The sequence below is a fragment of the Tupaia chinensis genome, unplaced genomic scaffold, assembly GCF_000334495.1.
Source record: "Tupaia chinensis unplaced genomic scaffold, TupChi_1.0 Scaffold150112_1, whole genome shotgun sequence".
NCBI lineage: Eukaryota > Metazoa > Chordata > Mammalia > Scandentia > Tupaiidae > Tupaia > Tupaia belangeri.
The window spans coordinates 434,184-446,734 of NW_006209952.1; the positions used below are offsets into that span (position 1 = coordinate 434,184).

Genomic DNA, 12,551 nt, shown 5'->3' on the forward strand with positions numbered 1-12,551 from the left:
GGGAGATGGTTACGCTGCAATCCCTTCTCCTCCATTCTCCTCTCGGGATCTTGGGCATGCACGCACACACGCCCGGTGTGAGTTTTAAGCCACCAGGTCCAGGATGCGAACGGTGGTCGACTACGTGGGAGTCCAGCGACATACGCTAACTGCTGGTTCCCATGTCTCAGGTGAAGAATACCATATCATAGTCTAGGATGCAGGTGGTATGACTGAATTGGACTGAACTGCCCTCAATGGCCCCATCCTGATGCTGCAGTTACAGAACAGACCAAGGGAAAACACAGTTTAGCAACCATTGTCTGAAGCCCAGTGGGTATACTCAGATGCTTGAGGTGGGGCTTAATTGGCCTTAAAACCCTCACAACTAATCCTACAGTTGCCTAAGTAGAATATAGGCCTTGTCACCTTTCCTTGTGTTAACTTTTCCATATCATTTACCCATATAGGAACAGAGAGTTAACAGGCCTTTTAGCATACATTTCACACCCTAAGCTTCCTAGCCAGTCTAAGATGTGGTAGTCAAGGTAAAATTCTCAACACCCACATCTCTGATCATGCAATTTCCAAGGAGAAAAAGCAGAGGGAAATAAGGTTTTTATCAGCCATTCTCCACTATAAGCCACATGTGCACACACCGCCCCCCCCCCTTTTTATTTCTTTCTTTGGTACAACAGGCAGGACTGAATTGGGCTCAACAACCTCTATCCTGATCTTGCCATTGCAGAGTAGAAGATAGGAAGGTCCATCTTTTGTGTGAGATACCTTTACTTCCTCTTTCACCCATATAGGAGCAGAGGGAATAACCTTTTGTACTTTATCTCCACCTGAAGTCTACTGCCCAGTCTAGTGGTTGGAATACAGGATGGAATGACTCTTCAATTCTCATCCCTGAACTTGCAGTTACTGAATAGAAGGTAGGTGGTGGGTCACCCTTTCTTGTGGTAACACTACCCTACCTTTGAGATATAGGATTGAAAACAAACCTTTTAGCAGCTATTTTCCACTTGAAATCCCCAGCCCAATCTAGGATGTGGGTGGTGGGGTTTAGTTGACCTCAGTACCCTTGCCCCTGATTCTGAAGAAACATAGTAGAAGTTAGATGGTATCACCCTTTTTTGTTCTAATTTTTCCTTATATTTCACCACTATAGGAGCTGAGGGAAGACAGATCTTTTAGTATCCAGTCGCCAACTGAAGCTTTCTATCCAGTTTTGGATGTAGTGGGTGGAGCTGAATTGACCTCAATATCCTCACTCCTATTCCTGCATTTACAGAGCAGAAGGTAGGGGGAGTCACACTTTCTTGTAAGAAAATTATTCTATCTTTCCCCCACATAGGAATAGAGAGGAAAAAAAAAAAAAAAGCCTTTGAGTAGCCATTCTTTAAGTGATACCTAGTTCCCAGTCTAGGCTGTGAAAAGTAGTACTTAATTGACTTCAACACCCCATCACTGTTCCTGCAGTTACAGAGTAAAAGGGAGGCAGTGTTACCCAATCTTATGCTAAATTTATGCCCTTCTGCTCATAGTGGAGCAGAGGGGTAATCAGCCTTTCAGCAGTGATTCTCTACCTAAGCCCTCTGCCCTCAAACCCTGCCATACTTGATCTGGTAGTATGTGGGTGGAGAGTAGGTGAGTCACCCTTTCTTGTGCTAATTTTAAACTACCCTCTTCCTTTACAGGAGAAGAAATTAAACAAGCTGTTTAGAAGCCAGTCTTCACCTCTAGCACCTGTCTAGTTTAGTGTTTGGGAGGTAGGCCTTAATTGACCTCAGAGTACCCATTCCTGATTGTAGAAGAGAAAGAACAAAGGGAAAACATACCTGTATGTAGCCAGCTATACTCTATTTTAGCTCATATAAAGATAGAGGGTAAACAAGTATTATAGCATTTATTTACCACCTGAAGCCTCTTACCTGATTTAGGGTGCAGGAGATGGGACTGAGTGCCAACACTCCCCACTCTAGATCCTGGTCTTGCAGCATAAAAGGCAATCAATGTTATTTTTCTGTTGTGCTTACTTTACAGTGGCCTTAATTTACATAGTGGAGGTAAAAAAACACGTCCTTAAACAATAATTCTCCTTGTTAAGGCTCTGCCAAGTCTAGGTGCAAAAAGCAAGGTCGAATTGGCATAATAGGGCCCTGCCCCTATTTAGATCCTTCAGTTGCAAAGAAAAGTGGGGTCATCCTTTCTTGTGCTAACTTTACCTGATCCTTCATCTGTGTTGGAATAGAGGGTAAACATGTTTTTAGCCACAATTCTCTACCTGAAGCCTCCTTCCCTATCTAGGTTGTGGAATTAGTGCTGAATAATTCTCGAATTTCCCATCCCCATCCTAAAGTAACAGATTACAATATACGTGAGACAGCCTTCCCTATACTACCTTTATTATATCCTTCACTATACAGGAGCATAGAGAAACCTGAAGCCCTCTGTCCAGTTTAGAGTGTGAAAGGCAGACTAAATTGGCTTTAACATCCCAACCCTGAACTTCAGGAGCTGTAGAGTAGAAAATAGGTATCACCATTTGGGCTAACTTTACCCAATCCTTCATCCATAAAAGAGTAGAAGGAGGTACCAGCAGTTAGTGTAATGGCTATGTTGCTGGACTCCCACATAGTAGACCACAGTTTGAGTCCAGACCTGGTGGCTTAAACTCATGCTGGGTACATGTGCGTGCATTCCCAAGATCCTGAGAGGAAATGGAGAAGGGATTGTGGTGTGGTCATCCCCCCTGGGGGGTGATTTCTTGCTTTCTGTCTCTCTGTCTCTCTCTGTCTGGCGAGTGCATGCGCCCTATAGCAAAAACCTCTCAAAAACAAACAAACAAACAAAAAGAGTAGAAGGAAAGCAGGCATTTTCTCATATATTCTCCACCAGAAGTCTCCTGTTCAATCTAGAATCAGGGGGCAGGACTGAATCAGCCTAAATATCTGACCCCAAATTAAGCAATTACAGTGTTGAAGGTAGGGAGCTCACTTATTCTTGAGATAACTTTATCTTTCACCCATATAGGAATATAGGGAAACAGGTCTAAGTGCAGCCATTCTCCAGCTAATCTGCCTAGTCTAGGATACAGGAGAAGGGCTGAATTGGCCTCAAGATTCCAATCACCTATTTTCTAGTTGCAGAATTAGAAGGTAGACAAGGTCACCCTATCTTGTGCTTACTTAACCCTATCCATCAGGATTTAGAGCAGAGGGGAAATAGGGCTTTTTTGTAGTGATTCTCCCGCTGAATACTCCTTGCCAATATAGGGTTGAGGAGGTGAGAGTGAATCAACTCAATACCCATATCCCTGGTCCTGCAGTTGCAGAATAGAAGAGACTGAGGGAAAACAGGACTTTTTAGTAGCCATTCTTCACCTGAAGCTTCCTGATTTATCACTTAGAAGTGGTACTGAATGAGTCTTAACACCTCTAACCCTTATCCTATATTTATAGAGTTAGTGATATGCGGGGTCATCCTTTATTGTGCTAATTTTACCTTATTCTTCTTCCTCTGTGAGCACAGAAATAAAACAGGCTTTCAACCAGCATTCTCTACCTGAAGATTCCTACAGAGTCTAGGTTGCTGAGGTGGAGCTGAGTTGGCCTCAACACTTCCACCCCTGAGTCTACAGTGGAAGAGTGGAAGCTATGGAAGATCACCCTTTCTTGTTCTAACTTTACCTTATAAATTCACTCATTTAGGAGAAGAAGGAAATAATTAACCTATATAGGAAGAGACAGAAATTGGGTGCTTTAACAGCCATTTCCATGTGAATTTTGACCCCCATTCTATGGTGCAGGATATGTGGTTGAATCTGTCTCAATAGCTCTAGCACTCAATCTGCAGTTGTAGATTACAAGGTCAGGGGTGTCATCATTTCATGTACTAACTTTATCCTATCAATTCATAAAGGAACAGAGAGAAAACAAGCTTTTTAGCAGCACAATCCAAATGAAGCTCCCAGCCTAGTCTAGGGTTTAGGAGATGGGGCTGAATCAGCATAAATTCCCCTATTCCTGATGTTACAGATGCAGTTTGGAGGGTAGTTTGGGTCATCCTTTCTTGATACTTTATCCATCTAGGAGTGGAGGGAAGAGCTGGCCTGTTAGCTGCCATTTTCCACTGAAGCCCACATCCTAGTCTATGATGTGAGGCAGAACTAAATCAACTTTGACACCTCCACCCCTCTTCCTACAGGTACAGAGTAGGAGGAAGGCAGGGTTATACTTTCTTGTGCTAAGTTTGTGGTACCCTTCTCCTGTTTAGGAGCAAAGAATAAACAGGCCTTTTTGTAGCTATTCTTGACCTAAATTTCCTTGTCCAGTCTAGTGTAGTCTACCTCATATCTCTACACCTGATCTGGCAGCTGTTGAGTAGAGGGAAGGCAGCTCACCCTTTCTTGCGTTAACTTTACCCTATTCTCCATTCATATAGGAACAGAAAAAAACTGGCCTTTTAGGAACCATTGTATATTTAAAGACTTTGCTCAGTTTAGGGTGTCGGAAGTGGGGTTTAATTGACCTCAACATATCCACCATTGATCCTGCAGTTATAGAGAAGATGGAGCAAAGGGAGAATAGGCCTTTTTCTCTCCCTCCCTCACCCCAAAATAGGCCTTTTGGCAGTCATTCTCCACCTGAAACCCCAAGCCCAATCTAGAGTGTGGGATGTGGGACTGAAATGGCCTTATGTTACCACATAGATCCTGAAGTTACAGAGTGGGATGTAGGTGGGGTTACCCATCCTTGTGCTAACTGTACCATATCCTTTACCTATACAATATCACAGAGAAAACTGGCATGTTAGCCACCTTTCTTCACCGGAAGCCCACTGTCCAGTCTATCATGCCAGGTTAGGCTGAATGGGCCTTAGTACATCAAACCTGATTCTGCAGTCCTTCTACTAACTTTTCTCTATCTTTCCTTCATATAGGACTAGATTAAAACAAAACAAAACAAAATCACATCAAACAAAACAAAACAAAAATCTTATAGTAACCCTTGTCTACCTAATGCCCACTACCGTTTAAATTATGGGACTCAGGGCTAAAATGACCTCAACTCCCTAACATTTTTCATACAGTTTCAAAGCAGAAAGTCAGTGAGGTTACTGTTATTGTACTAACTTTACCTTATCTTTTTTTTTGGAGAGGTTTTTGCTATAGGACGTGTGTGCTCACCAGACAGACAGAGGAAGACAGAGAGATAGAAAGTGAAAAATCACCCCCCCAGGGAGGATGGCCACGCTGCAATCCCTTCTCCTCCATTCTCCTCTCGGGATCTTGGACACACACGCACACGTGCCCGGCATGAGTTTTAAGCCACCAGGTCCGGGACGGGAACCATGGTCTACTACGTGGGAGTCCAGCGACATAGCCATTATGCTAACTGCTGGTCCGCACTTTACCTTATTTTTTACCAATATTGGGCAGAGTGAAATCATGCCTTCTAGCAGTCATTTTTCCATCTGATATCCCCCTACCCTGTCTTTGGTGCAGGAGATGAGTCTGTATTGCCTCAATTCAGTGCCCCTCATTCTGCAGATGCAGAGTAGAAGGTAGCTGTGGTCAGCTTTCCTTGTGCTAAGTTTATCCTATCTTTTATCCATAAAGGAATGAAAAGAAAACAGGTTTTAGCATCATGCTAGACCTCAAATACACTGCCCAGTCAAGGGTGAGGGAGGAGGGGCTAAATCAGCCTAACCATCCCCACCCTTGATCCTTTAGTTGCTAAGCAAAAGGTACAATGGCTCACTCCTTGAGCTAACCCTTCTCTCACATAGGAGAAGAGGAAAGCATTATAGGAGCTATTTATGACCTGAAACTACCTGTCTAATGTAGGCTATTGGAGGCAGAATTGAATTAGCCTCAAAAACCCCATTTTTGATCCTGCACTTGCAGAAATGAAAACATGCCTTTTACCAGTCACTAGCTACCTGAAAACCCTTGCTTAGTCTAGAGTGTAAGAGGTGGGGCTGGGTCAGCTTCTATACCCCCAATCCATGATCCTCTTCACCCTTATAGAAAGAGAAGGAAAACAGGACTTTAGCAAGAAATTACCCCCACCCCATGGGGGGATGGCCATTCTGCAATCCCTTCTCCTCTCGGAATCCTGGGCACGCACACACACACACACCGGGTGTGGGACTCGAACCGCGGTCAACTACATGGAAGTTCAGCCACATAGCCAGTACACTAACTGCTGGTCCCAACAAATAATTTTTTCAAAAAAAAAGAAAAAAAAGAGAGAGAGAGAAAGAAGGGGCTGACAGGTGGTATGATGGTTAAGGGCACTGGATTCCCATATGTGTGGCTGTGGTTCTAGTCCCGGACCTGGTGGCTTGCTTCTCACTTTCTCTTTCTCTTCTCTTTCTCTTTCACTTTCACTCTGTCCCCCTCTGGTCAAATTAAAATAAATAAATAAAGTTAAATAAAATAGTTCTTATAAAAAAGAAAATGATGATAGAAGGTATTCTTTCTTGTGCTAAATTTACTTTATCAATCCACATAATAACAAATGAAACAGACTTTTTGGTGGGCATTTATCAGTGGATGCCCCCTGCACAGTGTAGGGTATAGATGATGTGGCAAAATAGGTTTCATACCTTCATCTTTTTTTTTTTTTTAAGATTTATTTATTTATTCATTCATTTTAATTTGACCAGAGAGAGAGAGAGAGAGAGAGGAAAGTGAGAAAGCAAGCCACCAGGTCCAGGACTCGAACCGTGGTCAGCCATGTGGGAGTATCCAGTGCCTTAACCACCACACCACCTGCTGGTCCCTCATACCTTCATCTTGATCTTGCAGCTGTACAGTCAAAGGAGTAGAAGCAAAAAGGGGCTTTTCTCCGCCTGACATATCTTGCCTAGACTAGAATATGGGAATCAAAACCAAGATGCCTTTAATACCCCAACCTGATCCTTTAGTTGCAGAATAGTACATAGCTGGGTCATTGTATCTTTTGTTAACTTTTCCATTTCACCCATAAAGGAATGTATGGAAAACAGTTCCTTTAGCAGTTATCCTCCATGTGATTCTTCTTACTCAGTAGGAGCGAGAGTTGTAGTTGAATGAGCTTCAACATACTTTCTGTGGTATTTCAAAATAGGTTTCTGGAGTTGCCCTTTTTTGTGCTAACTTTACCCTGTTCATCACTTATATTGGAGCAGAAGGAAAACATGTCTTTTTAGCAGCCATGCTAATCCTAAAGCCTTATGCCCAGCTTAGGGTACAACAGTAAAATTGAGTCACTTTATAACCCCACCCCTGATCTGGCACATGCTGAAAAAAGGTCTTTTAGCAGTCATCCTCTATCTGATATGGGTGGTAGGGCTAAATCTGATCCCACAAATGCAGAGTGAAATATAGGCAGAGTCACCCTTTCTTGTTCTAATTGTACCCTATCTTTCACCCATATAGGAGCAGAGGAAAAAACCGGGCTTTTATAGTCTATCTTCACCTAAAGCTCCTGCCCAATTTGGGGTGCAGAAGACAGGCCTTAATTTATGTTAACACACCAATCCCTGATTCTGCATTTACAGAGAAGGAACAAAGGAAAAACAAGCTTTTTAGGGGTTATTCTTCATTTGAAGCCTGCTTGCCAATGGTGTAGGATTTGGGACTGATTTAGCCTCAATACCTACACCACAGTTGCAGTTGCAGAGTAGAATGAAGATGCTGCTACCCTTTTTTTTTTTTTTTATGTTTACCATACCCTTTAACTATATAGTCAAAGTGAAATTGGCATTTGTCACCATTCTCCACCTGTTTAATTTAGTGTGAAAGGTGGGGCTGAATGGCCCTGAACACTTTCAATGCTGATACTGCAGTTGCATTTGCAGAGTAGAAGGTAGGCAAAGTCCCCTTTCTTAGGCTAACTTTATTCTATCTTCACTCATATAGGAGCAGAGAAAAAACATACCTTTAGCATCCATTCCTTACCCTTTTTCTCTTTTTAAAATTTTGACTGGAGAGTAGAAAAGTGAGAAAGCAAACCACTAGGTCTAGGACTTGAACCACAATGAGCCATATGGGAGTCTAGCACCTTAACCACTATGCCACCTACTGGCCCCATCCCATTCCTTACCTAATCCCCCTGTTTAGCCTATTGTGAGAGATGTGGGGTTGATACTCCCCACTTGTAATCTTACTGCTGCACATTAGAATGTAGTCAGCTAAACTCTTTCTTTTTTTAACTTAATCCTATTCCTCACCTTATAGGAGTGGAGAGAAACTAGCAGTCATTCTCTAGATGAAAACCCTTACCCATTTTAGTGTGCAGGAGTTGCAGTGAATAAGCCTCAACAACCCCATCCCTGAGCCTACAGTTGCAGAGTAGAACATAGTGAGGTCACACTTTCTTTTGCTATCTTTACCCTATTCTTCATCCAACTAGTAGCATAAGGAAAATAAGCCTTTGGATTCTCTACCTGAAGCCTTCTAACCAGTCTAGGCTACAGAAGACAGGTCTGAATTGACCTCCACACCCCCAACCTTGCACAGTAGAAGAAGGTATGGTCACACTTTCCTGTACTAAATTTACTTATTCATTCACCATCTAGCAACAGAGGGAACATAGGCCTTTTAACAGCCACTCTACAACTGAAGCCCCCGCTAATATAAGCAGACTCTGCCTATATTTCACTCTGCATTTAAGGTATCAGAGGTAGGATTTGTAAGTCAAGAGTTGAATTTCCCTCAACACCCCAATATTTGATCCTGCAGTTGAAGAGTAGAAGGAAAACAGTGTAACCCTTTCTTGTGTAAACTTTCACCTTCACTCATATAGAAGCAGAAGGAAATCAAGTCTTTTAGTAGCCATTCCCTACCTGAAGCCCCTTGCAAGGGCTAGTGTGCAAGAGGTAGGGGTCAACCAGCTTCAACATGCATATTCCAATCTTGCAGTTGCAGAGTACAAAAAACATCTGTATAGATGTTTACTTTTTTCCCTTTCATCCCCAGGATGAGAGCCCACAATTCTGCCCACTGAACCAACAATCCTGGGGTAATGAATCTGCTTCTGTGATATTTTCCCTAGTTTGCACAGCGTATTCTGCCCTCTGCTATCCATTTGACATATAGTTACTCTTATTGGTGAAGAACTCCACATCTGGGTCAGTGAGCAGCCTATCAGTAAGGTCGGGCCAGTTGGAATATATTTCATCAATATCCACCTCACAGTTATGATCCAGGGGGCCTGCCTCAGCAGGCTGGAGCTTTGTTGGGTTAATACAGTCATATAGTCTCAAGATTAATTGGGTATTTTCATATAACAGGCTCTGGTAGTGGGCCATCTGAGTCAGCGAGCCACTTGTATCTCTTACTGTTTATTAGAGTAGTTACTGAGTATGACACTTTGATATTGATATTTTGTCCCAGAGTTAATTTGTCAGCCTCTTTATTGAAGAGGACTGTGGCTACTAGGGATCAAAGGTTTGGCGACCATCCGGCTGATACCAGATCAAGTTTTTTGGAGAGAGAAACAATCAGTCACTGCTATGGGCCATGGGTTGTGTCAGTATCCCTAGAGCAATTTGATTTTTTTTTTTTTTTTACAAACCTCTTGAATTTCCGGGTAACAACAGGCAAGTTAAGGGCAGGGGCACCGCTTGGCTTGGCCCTGAGTTCTTGAAAAGTGTTCTCCTGACCTTGGCCACAGAAAAGTGGACTGTCTTGGAGCCTCTGAGCTTTTCATATAGGAGCTGGGCTTTGTCTACAAACCCCAGTGTTCAGAATTCTGCTGCCCCTAAAAACTCACTTAATTGTTTCTAGAATTCCAGATGGGGCAAGGAGCAGAGCGCTTGCTTTCTCTCATGCCTCGGAGTTTGACAACTTTTTGAAATGAAGAATCTGAGATATTTAACCTATCACTGAAATATTTGGGCCTTCCTCTGGTAGACTCTATAACGAGACTTAGCTAGTAGTGGTAGTAGCTTTTGAAATCTGGTCCCGCAGTTTACCTGATTAGGTTTCTCCAGCAGGATGTCATCCACATACTGGAATAAAATCCAGTTCAAGTCTTCCCTGGAAAGAAAACCACAAGGGCTTTTTCAAAAAGACCAGGCAGATTTTTGTAACCCTAGGAAAGTTGAGCCCAATGAGCTGGTCTTGTCTTTTCATCTCAGGACCTTTCCATCCAAATGCAAATAAATAGTGGTTGAATTGCTGGTGCTAGCTGCAGGTAGAAAAAAGAATCTTTTAGATCTAGACATGTGAACCCATAAGCCTGGGAAGGGAGTGTGCTCAGAAGACTATATGGATTTGGGATAGTCAAGTGAATGGTGACAGTTGCCTCATTAATGGCTCAGAGATACCACACTGGTTGAGAATACTTCCCCTTGGGAACCAGCAGTTAGTGTAATGGCTATGTCGCTGGACTCCCACGTAGTCAAGTGCAGTTTGCATCCTGGACCCAGTGGCTTAAAACTCATGCCGGGCGTGTGTGCATGCATGCCCAAGATCCTGAGAGGAGAATGGAGGAGAGGGGATTGCGGTGTGACCATCCCCCCTGGGGGGGTGATTTCTTGCTTTCTGTCTCTAATGTTTCTCTCTGTCTGTCTGGCAAGCTCATGCGCCCTATAGCGAAAATCTCTCAAAAAAAAAAAAAAAGAAAAAAAGAAAAAAAGAAAAAATTCTTCCCCTCAGACTTACGGACAGGCAAAATTGGATTATTCTAGGGGGACTGACATTCCACTAGAATTCCAGCTTCCCCTAGATATTCAGTGTGATACCTGATTCCCAGCTGAATCTTACATGACACCAGATATTGTCTTAGTCTGATAGGGTGGGCACCAGCTTTGAACTAAACAAGAACTTGTGGGTGATTTACTGCCAACCCAAGTGGATTGTTTTCTGCCCAGACAAAAACTTGGCTAATGAGCTAGGTAGCACAGGGCATATTTCTCCCTCAGGGTTGTAGAGCCTCCAATCTACTTCCCTTAGCATAATCACAGTTGGTATTTGTGCCCCTAATCTCCTAGTGTGAGCATGGTATACTTCCCAGGGACAAAGGTAATTTTTTCCCTCTAGTTTTGATAATAAATCTTGCCACAAAGGTTTTGAACAGTCTTGTAAATACAGAAACACATGGTATACCATATTTTCTCCTAATTGTCAAGTTGGAACATGAATGAAAGGCTGGATCTTCTGGGCTCTAGTGGCCCAATGATTGTAGCCTTTTGCTTAGACAAGGGTTCCCAGGGACTCTGTCAGAATTGAATGTTCTTCCCCTGTGTCCATGAGTGGCCCAATGATTGTAGCCTTTTGCTTAGACAAGGGTGTCCAGGAGCTCAGTCACAACTGAATGTTCTTCCCCTGTATTCATGAGTAAAGTCAATTGTTGACCCCCACAGGCTTTCAGATCTTATTTCTGGGGCCCGGGTTCAGAGAACCCAGTCTGTCCTAGTTGGAGTCTACCCTTGCCAGGCCCATGAAGCCCTGTGGAGGGGGTTTGGGAAAGTAAGTTGTTGTCTTCAGCTCTGGAGCACTGCCCTGGGAGCATGGGCCTCTTTTGTGCTTTGGTCATTCCTTTTTTTGCTATAGGGCACGTGCGCTCACCAGAAAGATAGAGAGAGACAGAGAGATAGAAAGCATGAAATCACCCCCCCAGGGAGATGGCCACGGCACAATCCCTTCTCCTCCATTCTCTTCTCAGGATCTTGGGCACGCATGCACATGTGCCTGCAGTAAGTTTAAGCCACTGGGTCTGGGACTTGAACCATGGTCAACTACATGGGAGTCCAGTGACATAACCATTATGCTAACTGCTAGTCTTTTGGTCATTCATTTTTTCCAGTGACCTAACTCCTGACAATAAGCACATTGATGTGGCCAGAGTAGCTGCCTCCCTGGTCCAGAGGGTTGAGCACTCTAAGGAATCGTTCTAGCTAGGAAGGTGGCCTTTTGTCTCATATTTTATTCTGTTCATTTCTTTTCTTCTCAGTTGCAGTTCACATGGACTCTGTGAGCCACCTCCAAAAGTTCTGTTGCATTCATTCCACTGAAAACCTCCAACTTCTGCAGCTTTTGGTGGATATCAGCTGCTACTTGGGTCATAAATACTGCATTTATCATTCATTGACTTTCTCACACTTCTAGAAGAAAGGGTATATATATCCTGAAAGCTTCACAGAGTCTCTTGTAAAATTCAGCTGGGGACTCTGACCTTTTGGGTCACTGTAATTATTTTGGCCATGTTAATCAGCTCTTTGGCTCTTGCCTTTACCCCTCAGAGTAGTACTGTGTAGTACTGGTTAAGAAAGATTGGTCAGCCCTACCTCCGAATTATGGTCCAAATCTGTTTTAGTCTGGAGCAGCTGTCTTTTTCCATTCCTCAATATCAAGAATGCCCACTGGGGGCTCTTTTCTGGCTGGAACCATGGAGAAGAAAAAGGTTCCTGCTGTGCCAGAAACCCTTAAGAAAAAGCGAAGGAATTTTGCGGAGTTGAAGATCAAGCGCCTGAGAAAGAAGTTTGCTCAAAAGATGCTTCAAAAGGCAAGGAGGAAGCTTATCTATGAAAAAGCTAAGCACTATCATAAGGAATACAGACAGATGTACAGA

The 12,551-nt window shown here is 43.2% G+C and overlaps 1 long non-coding RNA gene across 1 annotated transcript; it reads left to right on the plus strand.

The window, feature by feature from the left end:
- The first annotated feature begins 121 nt into the window (after nucleotides 1–121).
- LOC106734247 (uncharacterized) lies at nucleotides 122–12,431 on the plus strand. The gene is made up of 3 exons (XR_001369935.2): nucleotides 122–917; nucleotides 1,154–1,284; nucleotides 11,934–12,431. It is a non-coding gene; the product is annotated as an uncharacterized LOC106734247 (long non-coding RNA).
- Nucleotides 12,432–12,551: the final 120 nt, after the last annotated feature.